We start from the raw sequence: 22113 nt of genomic DNA, 5'->3' as shown, positions 1-22113 counted from the left end.
CTATTCTGTTCGCTTTAGTGGCTCTTTCCAGGTTACGTCCCACTTAAAGCGGAGGGTATGCATTTCTTCCCAGCACCTTCAGCATTTATTCTTTGTAGTTTTTGCTGATGGTTATTCTGAGTGGTGTGAGCTGATACCTCTTTGTGGTTGAATTTGCATGTGTCTCATAATGCGTTGAAATTGAGCTGTAAGACATGTCCTTTTTATTTTTCCAGCTGTGATGAGAGCTTATTTCTTCAAAGTGTTTTCTTAAAGTATGTGTCACCATTTGAAATATTTTGGCCATTATCTCCCTCAAGACATTTTGAGGGCAGGTTTCATTTACAGCCCTGCAGTACTTGTTCATATGAAGTGACCATTAGCTCAGGCTTTAAACCTGCTTTTGCAGGTAACGGCCAGAGAGCGACAGCCTTTCTACGTTCCCCTTGCTGGTACTAGGGAAACAGACCTACCGGCCAGTGGTGTTCTTCGGTTATAAATTAGAGTGCAATGTGCCCGGATAAACCCACAAATGTTGATGTCTCCTTGCTTTTCTTTGTTTTTAAATTTAATTTATATTTATTATTAGAGTAATATTCCATTGTGTACGTGGACCACTTCTTCTTGGTGCATTCCTCGGTTGATGGACATTTTCATTGCTTCCAAGTGCTGGCTATGGTAAATATTGCTGGCATACAGGTTTCCCAGCCTGTGACTTTTTGATTCTCATTTTCTCAGGTGATAGGCCAAGCAGTGGTTGTGATTGATGGACTGGTAGTTCAATGTTTCCCTTTTCAAAGCACCTACATTGTGTTTTCATTAGTGGCTCTTTACATGCCCCCCCTTACAACCGAGGGTACGCATTTCTCCACACTCCCTTCACCGTTTATTTTTTGCAGCATTTTTCCTAATGGCCATTCTGACTGCTGTGAGCTGATAGGGTTTTGTAATATGGGTATGCATGTCATGAAAATTTTTAAAATTCATCATATTCCTATGCCTTTTTCTTTTCTCTTAAAAGAAAAAAACCGTGAGTACAATACAGCTCTTGAAATTGTCTTCTTCGAAGGTTGCCCTCTTCTGAATTTTTTGGTCGATTTTTGACCCCAGAAATTTTCTGGAGGGCAGGCGCCATTTACAGAACTGCAAGTTGGTGAAAATTTAGTGACCTTTTGCAGTGGGTTCAAAGCTGCTGTTGTGGGAAACGTCCACAAGGAGGTAGCATTTCTCCATTCCCCAAGCTGGGTTCTAGGGCAGCAGAGCCTTTCTGGAAGTCATTGTCCAGGTTGTAAATTAGAATGGAATTTGCCTGGAGAAATCCCCATAAGTTTATGTCTCATTACTTCTTCTTGGTTTTTAAAATTTTTTAAATCTGGGTAAAGTTTAGAATATTGTTTGTCCTAGGTGTACACAATCTAGTTCATTTGGACATTATGTATGTCTATTAATGTACAGATCCTCTTCCCATATAAAATATTACAGTGTTCCGTCGACCTCCCTTGCTATATGTTCGATCTTTTTGATACATGTATATAATATGTATTTGAATATGTATAGTAACACTCATCTTCATTTCTCAATTTCCCCCCTCCTTTCCTTTTAGATGAGCATAGTTTGTTTTCTACGCCTGTGAGTGTCTTTCTCTTTGGAAATATGTTCATCTGTGTCAGTTATTAGATAATGCCATAAGTGATAAGATATAGGTCTTTTGCTTTCCAACCTCCTTCATGTTTTGTGATTATCTCCAGGCTCATCTATGGTGCCTCAAAGAGCAGTGCTTCAATGTTTTCCATGGCTAATATTCCATTGTGTACATGGACCACTTCTTCTTGGTGCATTCCTCTGTTGATGGACATTTTCGTTGCTTCCAAGTGTTGCCTATGGTAAATATTGCTGGAGTGCAGGATTGCCAGCCTGCGATTTTTGATTTTCATTTTCTCAGGTGATAGACCCAGCAGTGGGTATGATTGATTGACTGCTATGGTAGCTCAACGTTTACCTTTTCAAGGCACCTCAATTGTGCTTTCATTAGTGGCTCGTACCACGTCCCCCTTAGAATTGAGGGTACGCATTTCTCCACAATCACGTCAGCGTTTCTTGTTTGCAGCATTTTTGTTGATGGCCATTCTGACTGGTGTGAGCTGATAGGTTTTTGTAATTTTGGTTTACATGTCTGTAAAAATTCCTACAATTCAAACTTTTTCCACGCCTTTTCCTTTTCTGTTAAAAGAAAAAAGAAAAAACGTGTGAGTACAATATACCTCTTCAAATTTTCTTTTTGGAAGGTTGCACTCTAGAATATTTTGGTCGATTTTCGACCTCAGTATTTTTTGGAGGGCAGGTGTCATTTACAGACCTGCAATTGGTGAATATTTAGTGACCTTTTGCAGTGGGTTTAAAGCTGCTGTTGTGGGAAACGGCCACAAGGATGCAGCATTTCTCCATTCCCAAATCTGGGTACTAGGGCAGCAGAGCCGTTCTGGAAGTCGTTTGCCTAGGTTGTAAATTTGAATGGAATGTGCCAGGAGAACCCCCCATAAGTTTATGTCTCATTACTCCTAGTTCGTTGTTTTAATTTTTTCAATTGGGGTAATGGTTAGAATGTTGCTTGTCCAAGGTGTACATACTCTGGTTCATCTACATATTCTATATACCTATTTATGTAGAGATCCTCTTCCCGTGTAAATTCTTACACAGTGTTCCGTAAACCTTCCTTGCTATATGGTCGGTCTTTTTGATATATGTATATAATATGTATTTGTATACATATGGTAACGCTAATCTTCATGTATCCATTCCCCCCACCTTTCCTTGTAGATAAGCATAGTTTTTTTTAATAAGTCTGTGATTGACTTTCTCAGTGGAAATATGTTCATTTGTGTCAGTTATTAGAGAACGCGTATAAGTGATATCATAGGATATAGGACTTTTGCTTTCCGACTTACCTCATGTTCTGTGATTATCTCCAAGATCATCTATGGTGTCTCAAAGAGCAGTGTTTCATTGTTTTCCATGGCTAGTATTCATTGTGTACATGGGCCGCTTCTTCTTTTTCCTTTCATCTGTTGATGGACATGTTGGTTGCTTCACTGTCTTGTCTATTGTGAATAAGGCTGCAGTGCAGCTTTTGCAGCCCGGGTCTTCTTCATTCTGGTCTTCTCAGGTGAGAGGCCCATTGGTGCGCCTGCTGGATTGAATGGTACCTCAATTTTTCCTTTTCAACGCAGCTCCTTTCTGTTCTCATTATTAGCGTTTAACCCTTTTACATCTCACCAGCAGCTAGAGGGTACACAGTTCTCTAAAACCTCTTCAGCGTTGATTGTTTGTAGACTTTTTGCCAATGGTCAGTCGACGGGTGTGAGTTGAAAACTTTTTGTAGATTAGATTGCATGAGTCTAATACTTCCTGAGGTTGAGCTTTTATCCATTTTCCTTTCTTTAAAAAGAGAGTGAGTACAACTTACCTCTTCATACTAGCTTCGTGAACATTTTGCCTGTTTTGAATTTTTTTTATCCATTCCCTACCTCAGCACAATTTTGAGGGCAGGTGTCCTTTACAGCCCTGAGTCCTTGTGAATGGTAAGTGACCATTAGCTGTGGGTTAAAAGCTGCTGTTGCGGGAATCGGCCACAAGGCGGCAGCATTTCTCCTTTACCAAATCTGGTTACTAGGGCAACAGAGCCTTACTGGAAGTGGTGTTCTAGGTTGTAAATTAGAATGGAATGTGTGAGGAAAAAGCCCTTTAAGTTTATGTCTCATTACTTCTTGTTGGTATCTTTAACTTAATTTTTATGTTTTATCACAGCAAACTTGATTACAATGTTTTGTTTGTTCTAAGTGTGCAAGATGTGGTTCTTTCACACATATACATATATCTATTTTTCTTCGGATCCTTTTCCCACGTAGGTTACGACACAGTGTTGAGTAGTCTTCTCTTGGTATTGCGTAGGTTTTTGGTGATTATATATTTCACATGTGTTTATATCTCTCTGTTAACCTCAATATGGTAATGTATTCAATCCTCACACCTTTCCATTTGGTGAACCATAAGTTTTTTTAATGAATCTATGATAGTGTTTCTCTGTGGAAATACCTTTGTTTGTATCATTTTTTAGGTAACACCTATATGTGATATGATAGGATATGTGTCTTTCGCTTTCTCACTTACTCCAAGTTGCGTGATTACTTCTAGACTCATCTATGGTGCTGCAAATGGCATTGTTTCATTTTTTTCACTAGCTCATATTCCATCTGTACATGTAGCAGTTCTTCATTGTCCACCCATCTGTCGTTGGACTTTTTGGTTACTTCCATATCTTGGCGATTGTTATACTATGCAATGCAGATTTGCGTACCTGTGTCCTTCCAATTCTGTCTTCTTAGGTTATAGGTCCAGGAATAGGTCTGCTGGATCATATGGTAGCTCAATGTTTACCTTTTAAAGGCACCTCTATTCTGTTCTCTTTAGTGGCTCTTTCCAGGTTACGTCCCACTTAAAGTGGAGGGTATGCATTTCTTCCCAGCACCTTCAGCATTTATTCTTTGTAGTTTTTGCTGATGGTTATTCTGAGTGATGTGAGCTGATACCTCTTTGTGGTTGAATTTGCATGTGTCTCATAATGCGTTGAAATTGAGCTGTAAGACATGTCCTTTTTATTTTTCCAGCTGTGATGAGAGCTTATTTCTTCAAAGTGTTTTCTTAAAGTATGTGTCACCATTTGAAATATTTTGGCCATTATCTCCCTCAAGACATTTTGAGGGCAGGTTTCATTTACAGCCCTGCAGTACTTGTTCATATGAAGTGACCATTAGCTCAGGCTTTAAACCTGCTTTTGCAGGTAACGGCCAGAGAGCGACAGCCTTTCTACGTTCCCCTTGCTGGTACTAGGGAAACAGACCTACCGGCCAGTGGTGTTCTTCGGTTATAAATTAGAGTGCAATGTGCCCGGATAAACCCACAAATGTTGATGTCTCCTTGCTTTTCTTTGTTTTTAAATTTAATTTATATTTATTATTAGAGTAATATTCCATTGTGTACGTGGACCACTTCTTCTTGGTGCATTCCTCGGTTGATGGACATTTTCATTGCTTCCAAGTGCTGGCTATGGTAAATATTGCTGGCATACAGGTTTCCCAGCCTGTGACTTTTTGATTCTCATTTTCTCAGGTGATAGGCCAAGCAGTGGTTGTGATTGATGGACTGGTAGTTCAATGTTTCCCTTTTCAAAGCACCTACATTGTGTTTTCATTAGTGGCTCTTTACATGCCCCCCCTTACAACCGAGGGTACGCATTTCTCCACACTCCCTTCACCGTTTATTTTTTGCAGCATTTTTCCTAATGGCCATTCTGACTGCTGTGAGCTGATAGGGTTTTGTAATATGGGTATGCATGTCATGAAAATTTTTAAAATTCATCATATTCCTATGCCTTTTTCTTTTCTCTTAAAAGAAAAAAACCGTGAGTACAATACAGCTCTTGAAATTGTCTTCTTCGAAGGTTGCCCTCTTCTGAATTTTTTGGTCGATTTTTGACCCCAGAAATTTTCTGGAGGGCAGGCGCCATTTACAGAACTGCAAGTTGGTGAAAATTTAGTGACCTTTTGCAGTGGGTTCAAAGCTGCTGTTGTGGGAAACGTCCACAAGGAGGTAGCATTTCTCCATTCCCCAAGCTGGGTTCTAGGGCAGCAGAGCCTTTCTGGAAGTCATTGTCCAGGTTGTAAATTAGAATGGAATTTGCCTGGAGAAATCCCCATAAGTTTATGTCTCATTACTTCTTCTTGGTTTTTAAAATTTTTTAAATCTGGGTAAAGTTTAGAATATTGTTTGTCCTAGGTGTACACAATCTAGTTCATTTGGACATTATGTATGTCTATTAATGTACAGATCCTCTTCCCATATAAAATATTACAGTGTTCCGTCGACCTCCCTTGCTATATGTTCGATCTTTTTGATACATGTATATAATATGTATTTGAATATGTATAGTAACACTCATCTTCATTTCTCAATTTCCCCCCTCCTTTCCTTTTAGATGAGCATAGTTTGTTTTCTACGCCTGTGAGTGTCTTTCTCTTTGGAAATATGTTCATCTGTGTCAGTTATTAGATAATGCCATAAGTGATAAGATATAGGTCTTTTGCTTTCCAACCTCCTTCATGTTTTGTGATTATCTCCAGGCTCATCTATGGTGCCTCAAAGAGCAGTGCTTCAATGTTTTCCATGGCTAATATTCCATTGTGTACATGGACCACTTCTTCTTGGTGCATTCCTCTGTTGATGGACATTTTCGTTGCTTCCAAGTGTTGCCTATGGTAAATATTGCTGGAGTGCAGGATTGCCAGCCTGCGATTTTTGATTTTCATTTTCTCAGGTGATAGACCCAGCAGTGGGTATGATTGATTGACTGCTATGGTAGCTCAACGTTTACCTTTTCAAGGCACCTCAATTGTGCTTTCATTAGTGGCTCGTACCACGTCCCCCTTAGAATTGAGGGTACGCATTTCTCCACAATCACGTCAGCGTTTCTTGTTTGCAGCATTTTTGTTGATGGCCATTCTGACTGGTGTGAGCTGATAGGTTTTTGTAATTTTGGTTTACATGTCTGTAAAAATTCCTACAATTCAAACTTTTTCCACGCCTTTTCCTTTTCTGTTAAAAGAAAAAAGAAAAAACGTGTGAGTACAATATACCTCTTCAAATTTTCTTTTTGGAAGGTTGCACTCTAGAATATTTTGGTCGATTTTCGACCTCAGTATTTTTTGGAGGGCAGGTGTCATTTACAGACCTGCAATTGGTGAATATTTAGTGACCTTTTGCAGTGGGTTTAAAGCTGCTGTTGTGGGAAACGGCCACAAGGATGCAGCATTTCTCCATTCCCAAATCTGGGTACTAGGGCAGCAGAGCCGTTCTGGAAGTCGTTTGCCTAGGTTGTAAATTTGAATGGAATGTGCCAGGAGAACCCCCCATAAGTTTATGTCTCATTACTCCTAGTTCGTTGTTTTAATTTTTTCAATTGGGGTAATGGTTAGAATGTTGCTTGTCCAAGGTGTACATACTCTGGTTCATCTACATATTCTATATACCTATTTATGTAGAGATCCTCTTCCCGTGTAAATTCTTACACAGTGTTCCGTAAACCTTCCTTGCTATATGGTCGGTCTTTTTGATATATGTATATAATATGTATTTGTATACATATGGTAACGCTAATCTTCATGTATCCATTCCCCCCACCTTTCCTTGTAGATAAGCATAGTTTTTTTTAATAAGTCTGTGATTGACTTTCTCAGTGGAAATATGTTCATTTGTGTCAGTTATTAGAGAACGCGTATAAGTGATATCATAGGATATAGGACTTTTGCTTTCCGACTTACCTCATGTTCTGTGATTATCTCCAAGATCATCTATGGTGTCTCAAAGAGCAGTGTTTCATTGTTTTCCATGGCTAGTATTCATTGTGTACATGGGCCGCTTCTTCTTTTTCCTTTCATCTGTTGATGGACATGTTGGTTGCTTCACTGTCTTGTCTATTGTGAATAAGGCTGCAGTGCAGCTTTTGCAGCCCGGGTCTTCTTCATTCTGGTCTTCTCAGGTGAGAGGCCCATTGGTGCGCCTGCTGGATTGAATGGTACCTCAATTTTTCCTTTTCAACGCAGCTCCTTTCTGTTCTCATTATTAGCGTTTAACCCTTTTACATCTCACCAGCAGCTAGAGGGTACACAGTTCTCTAAAACCTCTTCAGCGTTGATTGTTTGTAGACTTTTTGCCAATGGTCAGTCGACGGGTGTGAGTTGAAAACTTTTTGTAGATTAGATTGCATGAGTCTAATACTTCCTGAGGTTGAGCTTTTATCCATTTTCCTTTCTTTAAAAAGAGAGTGAGTACAACTTACCTCTTCATACTAGCTTCGTGAACATTTTGCCTGTTTTGAATTTTTTTTATCCATTCCCTACCTCAGCACAATTTTGAGGGCAGGTGTCCTTTACAGCCCTGAGTCCTTGTGAATGGTAAGTGACCATTAGCTGTGGGTTAAAAGCTGCTGTTGCGGGAATCGGCCACAAGGCGGCAGCATTTCTCCTTTACCAAATCTGGTTACTAGGGCAACAGAGCCTTACTGGAAGTGGTGTTCTAGGTTGTAAATTAGAATGGAATGTGTGAGGAAAAATCCCTTTAAGCTTATGTCTCATTACTTCTTGTTGGTATTTTTAACTTAATTTTTATTTTTTATCACAGCAAACTTGATTACAATGTTTTGTTTGTTCTAGGTGTGCAAGATGTGGTTCTTTCACACATACACATATATCTATTTTTCTTCGGATCCTTTTCCCATGTAGGTTACGACACAATGTTGAGTAGTCTTCTCTTGGTATTGCGTAGGTCTTTGGTGATTATATATTTCACATGTGTTTGTATCTCTCTGTTAACCTCAATATGGTAATGTATTCAATCCTCACACCTCTCCATTTGGTGAACCATAAGTTTTTTTAATGAATCTATGATAGTGTTTCTCTGTGGAAATACCTTTGTTTGTATCTTTTTTTAGGTAACACCTATATGTGATATGATAGGATATGTGTCTTTCGCTTTCTCACTTACTCCAAGTTGCGTGATTACTTCTAGACTCATCTATGGTGCTGCAAATGGCATTGTTTCATTTTTTCACTAGCTCATATTCCATCTGTACATGTAGCAGTTCTTCATTGTCCACCCATCTGTCGTTGGGCTTTTTGGTTACTTCCATATCTTGGCGATTGTTATACTATGCAATGCAGATTTGCGTACCTGTGTCCTTCCAATTCTGTCTTCTTAGGTTATAGGTCCAGGAATAGGTCTGCTGGATCATATGGTAGCTCAATGTTTACCTTTTAAAGGCACCTCTATTCTGTTCGCTTTAGTGGCTCTTTCCAGGTTACGTCCCACTTAAAGCGGAGGGTATGCATTTCTTCCCAGCACCTTCAGCATTTATTCTTTGTAGTTTTTGCTGATGGTTATTCTGAGTGGTGTGAGCTGATACCTCTTTGTGGTTGAATTTGCATGTGTCTCATAATGCGTTGAAATTGAGCTGTAAGACATGTCCTTTTTATTTTTCCAGCTGTGATGAGAGCTTATTTCTTCAAAGTGTTTTCTTAAAGTATGTGTCACCATTTGAAATATTTTGGCCATTATCTCCCTCAAGACATTTTGAGGGCAGGTTTCATTTACAGCCCTGCAGTACTTGTTCATATGAAGTGACCATTAGCTCAGGCTTTAAACCTGCTTTTGCAGGTAACGGCCAGAGAGTGACAGCCTTTCTACGTTCCCCTTGCTGGTACTAGGGAAACAGACCTACCGGCCAGTGGTGTTCTTCGGTTATAAATTAGAGTGCAATGTGCCCGGATAAACCCACAAATGTTGATGTCTCCTTGCTTTTCTTTGTTTTTAAATTTAATTTATATTTATTATTAGAGTAATATTCCATTGTGTACGTGGACCACTTCTTGGTGCATTCCTCGGTTGATGGACATTTTCATTGCTTCCAAGTGCTGGCTATGGTAAATATTGCTGGCATACAGGTTTCCCAGCCTGTGACTTTTTGATTCTCATTTTCTCAGGTGATAGGCCAAGCAGTGGTTGTGATTGATGGACTGGTAGTTCAATGTTTCCCTTTTCAAAGCACCTACATTGTGTTTTCATTAGTGGCTCTTTACATGCCCCCCCTTACAACCGAGGGTACGCATTTCTCCACACTCCCTTCACCGTTTATTTTTTGCAGCATTTTTCCTAATGGCCATTCTGACTGCTGTGAGCTGATAGGGTTTTGTAATATGGGTATGCATGTCATGAAAATTTTTAAAATTCATCATATTCCTATGCCTTTTTCTTTTCTCTTAAAAGAAAAAACCGTGAGTACAATACAGCTCTTGAAATTGTCTTCTTCGAAGGTTGCCCTCTTCTGAATTTTTCGGTCGATTTTTGACCCCAGAAATTTTCTGGAGGGCAGGCGCCATTTACAGAACTGCAAGTTGGTGAAAATTTAGTGACCTTTTGCAGTGGGTTCAAAGCTGCTGTTGTGGGAAACGTCCACAAGGAGGTAGCATTTCTCCATTCCCCAAGCTGGGTTCTAGGGCAGCAGAGCCTTTCTGGAAGTCATTGTCCAGGTTGTAAATTAGAATGGAATTTGCCTGGAGAAATCCCCATAAGTTTATGTCTCATTACTTCTTCTTGGTTTTTAAAATTTTTTAAATCTGGGTAAAGTTTAGAATATTGTTTGTCCTAGGTGTACACAATCTAGTTCATTTGGACATTATGTATGTCTATTAATGTACAGATCCTCTTCCCATATAAAATATTACAGTGTTCCGTCGACCTCCCTTGCTATATGTTCGATCTTTTTGATACATGTATATAATATGTATTTGAATATGTATAGTAACACTAATCTTCTTTTCTCAATTTCCCCCCTCCTTTCCTTTTAGATGAGCATAGTTTGTTTTCTACGCCTGTGAGTGTCTTTCTCTTTGGAAATATGTTCATCTGTGTCAGTTATTAGATAATGCCATAAGTGATAAGATATAGGTCTTTTGCTTTCCGACCTCCTTCATGTTTTGTGATTATCTCCAGGCTCATCTATGGTGCCTCAAAGAGCAGTGCTTCAATGTTTTCCATGGCTAATATTCCATTGTGTACATGGACCACTTCTTCTTGGTGCATTCCTCTGTTGATGGACATTTTCGTTGCTTCCAAGTGTTGCCTATGGTAAATATTGCTGGAGTGCAGGATTGCCAGCCTGCGATTTTTGATTTTCATTTTCTCAGGTGATAGACCCAGCAGTGGGTATGATTGATTGACTGCTATGGTAGCTCAACGTTTACCTTTTCAAGGCACCTCAATTGTGCTTTCATTAGTGGCTCGTACCACGTCCCCCTTAGAATTGAGGGTACGCATTTCTCCACAATCACATCAGCGTTTCTTGTTTGCAGCATTTTTGTTGATGGCCATTCTGACTGGTGTGAGCTGATAGGTTTTTGTAATTTTGGTTTACATGTCTGTAAAAATTCCTACAATTCATCCTTTTTCCACGCCTTTTCCTTTTCTGTTAAAAGAAAAAAGAAAAAAAGTGTGAGTACAATATACCTCTTCAAATTTTCTTTTTGGAAGGTTGCACTCTAGAATATTTTGGTCGATTTTCGACCTCAGTATTTTTTGGAGGGCAGGTGTCATTTACAGACCTGCAATTGGTGAATATTTAGTGACCTTTTGCAGTGGGTTTAAAGCTGCTGTTGTGGGAAACGGCCACAAGGATGCAGCATTTCTCCATTCCCAAATCTGCGTACTAGGGCAGCAGAGCCGTTCTGGAAGTCGTTTGCCTAGGTTGTAAATTTGAATGGAATGTGCCAGGAGAACCCCCCATAAGTTTATGTCTCATTACTCCTAGTTGGTTGTTTTAATTTTTTCAATTGGGGTAATGGTTAGAATGTTGCTTGTCCGAGGTGTACATACTCTGGTTCATCTACATATTCTATATACCTATTTATGTAGAGATCCTCTTCCCGTGTAAATTGTTACACAGTGATCCGTAAACCTTCCTTGCTATATGGTCGGTCTTTTTGATATATGTATATAATATGTATTTGTATACATATGGTAACGCTAATCTTCATGTATCCATTCCCCCCACCTTTCCTTGTAGATAAGCATAGTTTTTTTTTAATAAGTCTGTGATTGACTTTCTCAGTGGAAATATGTTCATTTGTGTCAGTTATTAGAGAACGCGTATAAGTGATATCATAGGATATAGGACTTTTGCTTTCCGACTTACCTCATGTTCTGTGATTATCTCCAAGATCATCTATGGTGTCTCAAAGAGCAGTGTTTCATTGTTTTCCATGGCTAGTATTCATTGTGTACATGGGCCGCTTCTTCTTTTTCCTTTCATCTGTTGATGGACATGTTGGTTGCTTCACTGTCTTGTCTATTGTGAATAAGGCTGCAGTGCAGCTTTTGCAGCCCAGGTCTTCTTCATTCTGGTCTTCTCAGGTGAGAGGCCCATTGGTGCGCCTGCTGGATTGAATGGTACCTCAATTTTTCCTTTTCAACGCAGCTCCTTTCTGTTCTCATTATTAGCGTTTAACCCTTTTACATCTCACCAGCAGCTAGAGGGTACACAGTTCTCTAAAACCTCTTCAGCGTTGATTGTTTGTAGACTTTTTGCCAATGGTCAGTCGACAGGTGTGAGTTGAAAACTTTTTGTAGATTAGATTGCATGAGTCTAATACTTCCTGAGGTTGAGCTTTTATCCATTTTCCTTTCTTTAAAAAGAGAGTGAGTACAACTTACCTCTTCATACTAGCTTCGTGAACATTTTGCCTGTTTTGAATTTTTTTTATCCATTCCCTACCTCAGCACAATTTTGAGGGCAGGTGTCCTTTACAGCCCTGAGTCCTTGTGAATGGTAAGTGACCATTAGCTGTGGGTTAAAAGCTGCTGTTGCGGGAATCGGCCACAAGGCGGCAGCATTTCTCCTTTACCAAATCTGGTTACTAGGGCAACAGAGCCTTACTGGAAGTGGTGTTCTAGGTTGTAAATTAGAATGGAATGTGTGAGGAAAAAGCCCTTTAAGTTTATGTCTCATTACTTCTTGTTGGTATCTTTAACTTAATTTTTATTTTTTATCACAGCAAACTTGATTACAATGTTTTGTTTGTTCTAGGTGTGCAAGATGTGGTTCTTTCACACATATACATATATCTATTTTTCTTCGGATCCTTTTCCCACGTAGGTTACGACACAATGTTGAGTAGTCTTCTCTTGGTATTGCGTAGGTCTTTGGTGATTATATATTTCACATGTGTTTGTATCTCTCTGTTAACCTCAATATGGTAATGTATTCAATCCTCACACCTTTCCATTTGGTGAACCATAAGTTTTTTTAATGAATCTATGATAGTGTTTCTCTGTGGAAATACCTTTGTTTGTATCATTTTTTAGGTAACACCTATATGTGATATGAAAGGATATGTGTCTTTCGCTTTCTCACTTACTCCAAGTTGCGTGATTACTTCTAGACTCATCTATGGTGCTGCAAATGGCATTGTTTCATTTTTTTCACTAGCTCATATTCCATCTGTACATGTAGCAGTTCTTCATTGTCCACCCATCTGTCGTTGGACTTTTTGGTTACTTCCATATCTTGGCGATTGTTATACTATGCAATGCAGATTTGCGTACCTGTGTCCTTCCAATTCTGTCTTCTTAGGTTATAGGTCCAGGAATAGGTCTGCTGGATCATATGGTAGCTCAATGTTTACCTTTTAAAGGCACCTCTATTCTGTTCGCTTTAGTGGCTCTTTCCAGGTTACGTCCCACTTAAAGCGGAGGGTATGCATTTCTTCCCAGCACCTTCAGCATTTATTCTTTGTAGTTTTTGCTGATGGTTATTCTGAGTGGTGTGAGCTGATACCTCTTTGTGGTTGAATTTGCATGTGTCTCATAATGCGTTGAAATTGAGCTGTAAGACATGTCCTTTTTATTTTTCCAGCTGTGATGAGAGCTTATTTCTTCAAAGTGTTTTCTTAAAGTATGTGTCACCATTTGAAATATTTTGGCCATTATCTCCCTCAAGACATTTTGAGGGCAGGTTTCATTTACAGCCCTGCAGTACTTGTTCATATGAAGTGACCATTAGCTCAGGCTTTAAACCTGCTTTTGCAGGTAACGGCCAGAGAGCGACAGCCTTTCTACGTTCCCCTTGCTGGTACTAGGGAAACAGACCTACCGGCCAGTGGTGTTCTTCGGTTATAAATTAGAGTGCAATGTGCCCGGATAAACCCACAAATGTTGATGTCTCCTTGCTTTTCTTTGTTTTTAAATTTAATTTATATTTATTATTAGAGTAATATTCCATTGTGTACGTGGACCACTTCTTCTTGGTGCATTCCTCGGTTGATGGACATTTTCATTGCTTCCAAGTGCTGGCTATGGTAAATATTGCTGGCATACAGGTTTCCCAGCCTGTGACTTTTTGATTCTCATTTTCTCAGGTGATAGGCCAAGCAGTGGTTGTGATTGATGGACTGGTAGTTCAATGTTTCCCTTTTCAAAGCACCTACATTGTGTTTTCATTAGTGGCTCTTTACATGCCCCCCCTTACAACCGAGGGTACGCATTTCTCCACACTCCCTTCACCGTTTATTTTTTGCAGCATTTTTCCTAATGGCCATTCTGACTGCTGTGAGCTGATAGGGTTTTGTAATATGGGTATGCATGTCATGAAAATTTTTAAAATTCATCATATTCCTATGCCTTTTTCTTTTCTCTTAAAAGAAAAAAACCGTGAGTACAATACAGCTCTTGAAATTGTCTTCTTCGAAGGTTGCCCTCTTCTGAATTTTTTGGTCGATTTTTGACCCCAGAAATTTTCTGGAGGGCAGGCGCCATTTACAGAACTGCAAGTTGGTGAAAATTTAGTGACCTTTTGCAGTGGGTTCAAAGCTGCTGTTGTGGGAAACGTCCACAAGGAGGTAGCATTTCTCCATTCCCCAAGCTGGGTTCTAGGGCAGCAGAGCCTTTCTGGAAGTCATTGTCCAGGTTGTAAATTAGAATGGAATTTGCCTGGAGAAATCCCCATAAGTTTATGTCTCATTACTTCTTCTTGGTTTTTAAAATTTTTTAAATCTGGGTAAAGTTTAGAATATTGTTTGTCCTAGGTGTACACAATCTAGTTCATTTGGACATTATGTATGTCTATTAATGTACAGATCCTCTTCCCATATAAAATATTACAGTGTTCCGTCGACCTCCCTTGCTATATGTTCGATCTTTTTGATACATGTATATAATATGTATTTGAATATGTATAGTAACACTCATCTTCATTTCTCAATTTCCCCCCTCCTTTCCTTTTAGATGAGCATAGTTTGTTTTCTACGCCTGTGAGTGTCTTTCTCTTTGGAAATATGTTCATCTGTGTCAGTTATTAGATAATGCCATAAGTGATAAGATATAGGTCTTTTGCTTTCCAACCTCCTTCATGTTTTGTGATTATCTCCAGGCTCATCTATGGTGCCTCAAAGAGCAGTGCTTCAATGTTTTCCATGGCTAATATTCCATTGTGTACATGGACCACTTCTTCTTGGTGCATTCCTCTGTTGATGGACATTTTCGTTGCTTCCAAGTGTTGCCTATGGTAAATATTGCTGGAGTGCAGGATTGCCAGCCTGCGATTTTTGATTTTCATTTTCTCAGGTGATAGACCCAGCAGTGGGTATGATTGATTGACTGGTATGGTAGCTCAACGTTTACCTTTTCAAGGCACCTCAATTGTGCTTTCATTAGTGGCTCGTACCACGTCCCCTTTAGAATTGAGGGTACGCATTTCTCCACAATCACGTCAGCGTTTCTTGTTTGCAGCATTTTTGTTGATGGCCATTCTGACTGGTGTGAGCTGATAGGTTTTTGTAATTTTGGTTTACATGTCTGTAAAAATTCCTACAATTCATCCTTTTTCCACGCCGTTTCCTTTTCTGTTAAAAGAAAAAAGAAAAAAAGTGTGAGTACAATATACCTCTTCAAATTTTCTTTTTGGAAGGTTGCACTCTAGAATATTTTGGTCGATTTTCGACCTCAGTATTTTTTGGAGGGCAGGTGTCATTTACAGACCTGCAATTGGTGAATATTTAGTGACCTTTTGCAGTGGGTTTAAAGCTGCTGTTGTGGGAAACGGCCACAAGGATGCAGCATTTCTCCATTCCCAAATCTGGGTACTAGGGCAGCAGAGCCGTTCTGGAAGTCGTTTGCCTAGGTTGTAAATTTGAATGGAATGTGCCAGGAGAACCCCCCATAAGTTTATGTCTCATTACTCCTAGTTCGTTGTTTTAATTTTTTCAATTGGGGTAATGGTTAGAATGTTGCTTGTCCAAGGTGTACATACTCTGGTTCATCTACATATTCTATATACCTATTTATGTAGAGATCCTCTTCCCGTGTAAATTCTTACACAGTGTTCCGTAAACCTTCCTTGCTATATGGTCGGTCTTTTTGATATATGTATATAATATGTATTTGTATACATATGGTAACGCTAATCTTCATGTATCCATTCCCCCCACCTTTCCTTGTAGATAAGCATAGTTTTTTTTAATAAGTCTGTGATTGACTTTCTCAGTGGAAATATGTTCATTTCTGTCAGTTATTAGAGAACGCGTATAAGTGATATCATAGGATATAGGACTTTTGCTTTCCGACTTACCTCATGTTCTGTGATTATCTCCAAGATCATCTATGGTGTCTCAAAGAGCAGTGTTTCATTGTTTTCCATGGCTAGTATTCATTGTGTACATGGGCCGCTTCTTCTTTTTCCTTTCATCTGTTGATGGACATGTTGGTTGCTTCACTGTCTTGTCTATTGTGAATAAGGCTGCAGTGCAGCTTTTGCAGCCCAGGTCTTCTTCATTCTGGTCTTCTCAGGTGAGAGGCCCATTGGTGCGCCTGCTGGATTGAATGGTACCTCAATTTTTCCTTTTCAACGCAGCTCCTTTCTGTTCTCATTATTAGCGTTTAACCCTTTTACATCTCACCAGCAGCTAGAGGGTACACAGTTCTCTAAAACCTCTTCAGCGTTGATTTTTTGTAGACTTTTTGCCAATGGTCAGTCGACGGGTGTGAGTTGAAAACTTTTTGTAGATTAGATTGCATGAGTCTAATACTTCCTGAGGTTGAGCTTTTATCCATTTTCCTTTCTTTAAAAAGAGAGTGAGTACAACTTACCTCTTCATACTAGCTTCGTGAACATTTTGCCTGTTTTGAATTTTTTTTATCCATTCCCTACCTCAGCACAATTTTGAGGGCAGGTGTCCTTTACAGCCCTGAGTCCTTGTGAATGGTAAGTGACCATTAGCTGTGGGTTAAAAGCTGCTGTTGTGGGAATCGGCCACAAGGCGGCAGCATTTCTCCTTTACCAAATCTGGTTACTAGGGCAACAGAGCCTTACTGGAAGTGGTGTTCTAGGTTGTAAATTAGAATGGAATGTGTGAGGAAAAAGCCCTTTAAGTTTATGTCTCATTACTTCTTGTTGGTATCTTTAACTTAATTTTTATTTCTTATCACAGCAAACTTGATTACAATGTTTTGTTTGTTCTAAGTGTGCAAGATGTGGTTCTTTCACACATATACATATATCTATTTTTCTTCGGATCCTTTTCCCACGTAGGTTACGACACAATGTTGAGTAGTCTTCTCTTGGTATTGCGTAGGTTTTTGGTGATTATATATTTCACATGTGTTTATATCTCTCTGTTAACCTCAATATGGTAATGTATTCAATCCTCACACCTTTCCATTTGGTGAACCATAAGTTTTTTTAATGAATCTATGATAGTGTTTCTCTGTGGAAATACCTTTGTTTGTATCATTTTTTAGGTAACACCTATATGTGATATGATAGGATATGTGTCTTTCGCTTTCTCACTTACTCCAAGTTGCGTGATTACTTCTAGACTCATCTATGGTGCTGCAAATGGCATTGTTTCATTTTTTTCACTAGCTCATATTCCATCTGTACATGTAGCAGTTCTTCATTGTCCACCCATCTGTCGTTGGACTTTTTGGTTACTTCCATATCTTGGCGATTGTTATACTATGCAATGCAGATTTGCGTACCTGTGTCCTTCCAATTCTGTCTTCTTAGGTTATAGGTCCAGGAATAGGTCTGCTGGATCATATGGTAGCTCAATGTTTACCTTTTAAAGGCACCTCTATTCTGTTCGCTTTAGTGGCTCTTTCCAGGTTACGTCCCACTTAAAGCGGAGGGTATGCATTTCTTCCCAGCACCTTCAGCATTTATTCTTTGTAGTTTTTGCTGATGGTTATTCTGAGTGGTGTGAGCTGATACCTCTTTGTGGTTGAATTTGCATGTGTCTCATAATGCGTTGAAATTGAGCTGTAAGACATGTCCTTTTTATTTTTCCAGCTGTGATGAGAGCTTATTTCTTCAAAGTGTTTTCTTAAAGTATGTGTCACCATTTGAAATATTTTGGCCATTATCTCCCTCAAGACATTTTGAGGGCAGGTTTCATTTACAGCCCTGCAGTACTTGTTCATATGAAGTGACCATTAGCTCAGGCTTTAAACCTGCTTTTGCAGGTAACGGCCAGAGAGCGACAGCCTTTCTACGTTCCCCTTGCTGGTACTAGGGAAACAGACCTACCGGCCAGTGGTGTTCTTCGGTTATAAATTAGAGTGCAATGTGCCCGGATAAACCCACAAATGTTGATGTCTCCTTGCTTTTCTTTGTTTTTAAATTTAATTTATATTTATTATTAGAGTAATATTCCATTGTGTACGTGGACCACTTCTTCTTCGTGCATTCCTCGGTTGATGGACATTTTCATTTCTTCCAAGTGCTGGCTATGGTAAATATTGCTGGCATACAGGTTTCCCAGCCTGTGACTTTTTGATTCTCATTTTCTCAGGTGATAGGCCAAGCAGTGGTTGTGATTGATGGACTGGTAGTTCAATGTTTCCCTTTTCAAAGCACCTACATTGTGTTTTCATTAGTGGCTCTTTACATGCCCCCCCTTACAACCGAGGGTACGCATTTCTCCACACTCCCTTCACCGTTTATTTTTTGCAGCATTTTTCCTAATGGCCATTCTGACTGCTGTGAGCTGATAGGGTTTTGTAATATGGGTATGCATGTCATGAAAATTTTTAAAATTCATCATATTCCTATGCCTTTTTCTTTTCTCTTAAAAGAAAAAACCGTGAGTACAATACAGCTCTTGAAATTGTCTTCTTCGAAGGTTGCCCTCTTCTGAATTTTTTGGTCGATTTTTGACCCCAGAAATTTTCTGGAGGGCAGGCGCCATTTACAGAACTGCAAGTTGGTGAAAATTTAGTGACCTTTTGCAGTGGGTTCAAAGCTGCTGTTGTGGGAAACGTCCACAAGGAGGTAGCATTTCTCCATTCCCCAAGCTGGGTTCTAGGGCAGCAGAGCCTTTCTGGAAGTCATTGTCCAGGTTGTAAATTAGAATGGAATTTGCCTGGAGAAATCCCCATAAGTTTATGTCTCATTACTTCTTCTTGGTTTTTAAAATTTTTTAAATCTGGGTAAAGTTTAGAATATTGTTTGTCCTAGGTGTACACAATCTAGTTCATTTGGACATTATGTATGTCTATTAATGTACAGATCCTCTTCCCATATAAAATATTACAGTGTTCCGTCGACCTCCCTTGCTATATGTTCGATCTTTTTGATACATGTATATAATATGTATTTGAATATGTATAGTAACACTCATCTTCATTTCTCAATTTCCCCCCTCCTTTCCTTTTAGATGAGCATAGTTTGTTTTCTACGCCTGTGAGTGTCTTTCTCTTTGGAAATATGTTCATCTGTGTCAGTTATTAGATAATGCCATAAGTGATAAGATATAGGTCTTTTGCTTTCCGACCTCCTTCATGTTTTGTGATTATCTCCAGGCTCATCTATGGTGCCTCAAAGAGCAGTGCTTCAATGTTTTCCATGGCTAATATTCCATTGTGTACATGGACCACTTCTTCTTGGTGCATTCCTCTGTTGATGGACATTTTCGTTGCTTCCAAGTGTTGCCTATGGTAAATATTGCTGGAGTGCAGGATTGCCAGCCTGCGATTTTTGATTTTCATTTTCTCAGGTGATAGACCCAGCAGTGGGTATGATTGATTGACTGCTATGGTAGCTCAACGTTTACCTTTTCAAGGCACCTCAATTGTGCTTTCATTAGTGGCTCGTACCACGTCCCCCTTAGAATTGAGGGTACGCATTTCTCCACAATCACGTCAGCGTTTCTTGTTTGCAGCATTTTTGTTGATGGCCATTCTGACTGGTGTGAGCTGATAGGTTTTTGTAATTTGGGTTTACATGTCTGTAAAAATTCCTACAATTCATCATTTTTCCACGCCTTTTTCTTTTCTGTTAAAAGAAAAAAGAAAAAAAAGTGTGAGTATAATATACCTCTTCAAATTTTCTTTTTGGAAGGTTGCACTCTAGAATATTTTGGTCGATTTTCGACCTCAGTATTTTTTGGGTGCAGATGTCATTTACAGACCTGCAATTGGTGAATATTTAGCGACCTTTTGCAGTGGGTTTAAAGCTGCTGTTGTGGGAAATGGCCACAAGGATGCAGCATTTCTCCATTCCCAAATCTGGGTACTAGGGCAGCAGAGCCGTTCTGGAAGTCGTTTGCCTAGGTTGTAAATTTGAATGGAATGTGCCAGGAGAACCCCCCATAAGTTTATGTCTCATTACTCCTAGTTCGTTGTTTTAATTTTTTCAATTGGGGTAATGGTTAGAATGTTGCTTGTCCAAGGTGTACATACTCTGGTTCATCTACATATTCTATATACCTATTTATGTAGAGATCCTCTTCCCGTGTAAATTGTTACACAGTGTTCCGTAAACCTTCCTTGCTATATGGTCGGTCTTTTTGATATATGTATATAATATGTATTTGTATACATATGGTAACGCTAATCTTCATGTATCCATTCCCCCCACCTTTCCTTGTAGATAAGCATAGTTTTTTTTAATAAGTCTGTGATTGACTTTCTCAGTGGAAATATGTTCATTTGTGTCAGTTATTAGAGAACGCGTATAAGTGATATCATAGGATATAGGACTTTTGCTTTCCGACTTACCTCATGTTCTGTGATTATCTCCAAGATCATCTATGGTGTCTCAAAGAGCAGTGTTTCATCGTTTTCCATGGCTAGTATTCATTGTGTACATGGGCCGCTTCTTCTTTTTCCTTTCATCTGTTGATGGACATTTTGGTTGCTTCACTGTCTTGTCTATTGTGAATAAGGCTGCAGTGCAGCTTTTGCAGCCCGGGTCTTCTTCATTCTGGTCTTCTCAGGTGAGAGGCCCATTGGTGCGCCTGCTGGATTGAATGGTACCTCAATTTTTCCTTTTCAACGCAGCTCCTTTCTGTTCTCATTATTAGCGTTTAACCCTTTTACATCTCACCAGCAGCTAGAGGGTACACAGTTCTCTAAAACCTCTTCAGCATTGATTGTTTGTAGACTTTTTGCCAATGGTCAGTCGACGGGTGTGAGTTGAAAACTTTTTGTAGATTAGATTGCATGAGTCTAATACTTCCTGAGGTTGAGCTTTTATCCATTTTCCTTTCTTTAAAAAGAGAGTGAGTACAACTTACCTCTTCATACTAGCTTCGTGAACATTTTGCCTGTTTTGAATTTTTTTTATCCATTCCCTACCTCAGCACAATTTTGAGGGCAGGTGTCCTTTACAGCACTGAGTCCTTGTGAATGGTAAGTGACCATTAGCTGTGGGTTAAAAGCTGCTGTTGCGGGAATCGGCCACAAGGCGGCAGCATTTCTCCTTTACCAAATCTGGTTACTAGGGCAACAGAGCCTTACTGGAAGTGGTGTTCTAGGTTGTAAATTAGAATGGAATGTGCGAGGAAAAAGCCCTTTAAGTTTATGTCTCATTACTTCTTGTTGGTATCTTTAACTTAATTTTTATTTTTTATCACAGCAAACTTGATTACAATGTTTTGTTTGTTCTAGGTGTGCAAGATGTGGTTCTTTCACACATATACATATATCTATTTTTCTTCGGATCCTTTTCCCATGTAGGATATGACACAATGTTGAGTAGTCTTCTCTTGGTATTGCGTAGGTCTTTGGTGATTATATATTTCACATATGTTTGTATCACTCTGTTAACCTCAATACAGTAATGTATCCAATCCTCACACCTTTCCATTTGGTGAACCATAAGTTTTTTTTAATGAATCTATGATAGTGTTTCTCTGTGGAAATACCTTTGTATCATTTTTTAGGTAACACCTATATGTGATATGATAGGATATGTGTCTTTCGCTTTCTCACTTACACCAAGTTGCGTGATTACTTCTAGACTCATCTATGGTGCTGCAAATGGCATTGTTTCATTTTTTCACTAGCTCATATTCCATCTGTACATGTAGCAGTTCTTCATTGTCCACCCATCTGTCGTTGGACTTTTTGGTTACTTCCATATCTTGGCGATTGTTATACTATGCAATGCAGATTTGCGTACCTGTGTCCTTCCAATTCTGTCTTCTTAGGTTATAGGTCCAGGAATAGGTCTGCTGGATCATATGGTAGCTCAATGTT

The sequence above is a fragment of the Balaenoptera ricei genome, chromosome 7 (genome assembly GCF_028023285.1).
Source record: "Balaenoptera ricei isolate mBalRic1 chromosome 7, mBalRic1.hap2, whole genome shotgun sequence".
In the NCBI taxonomy this organism is placed as follows: Eukaryota; Metazoa; Chordata; class Mammalia; order Artiodactyla; family Balaenopteridae; genus Balaenoptera; species Balaenoptera ricei.
Note: the sequence above shows the minus strand (reverse complement) of the source record.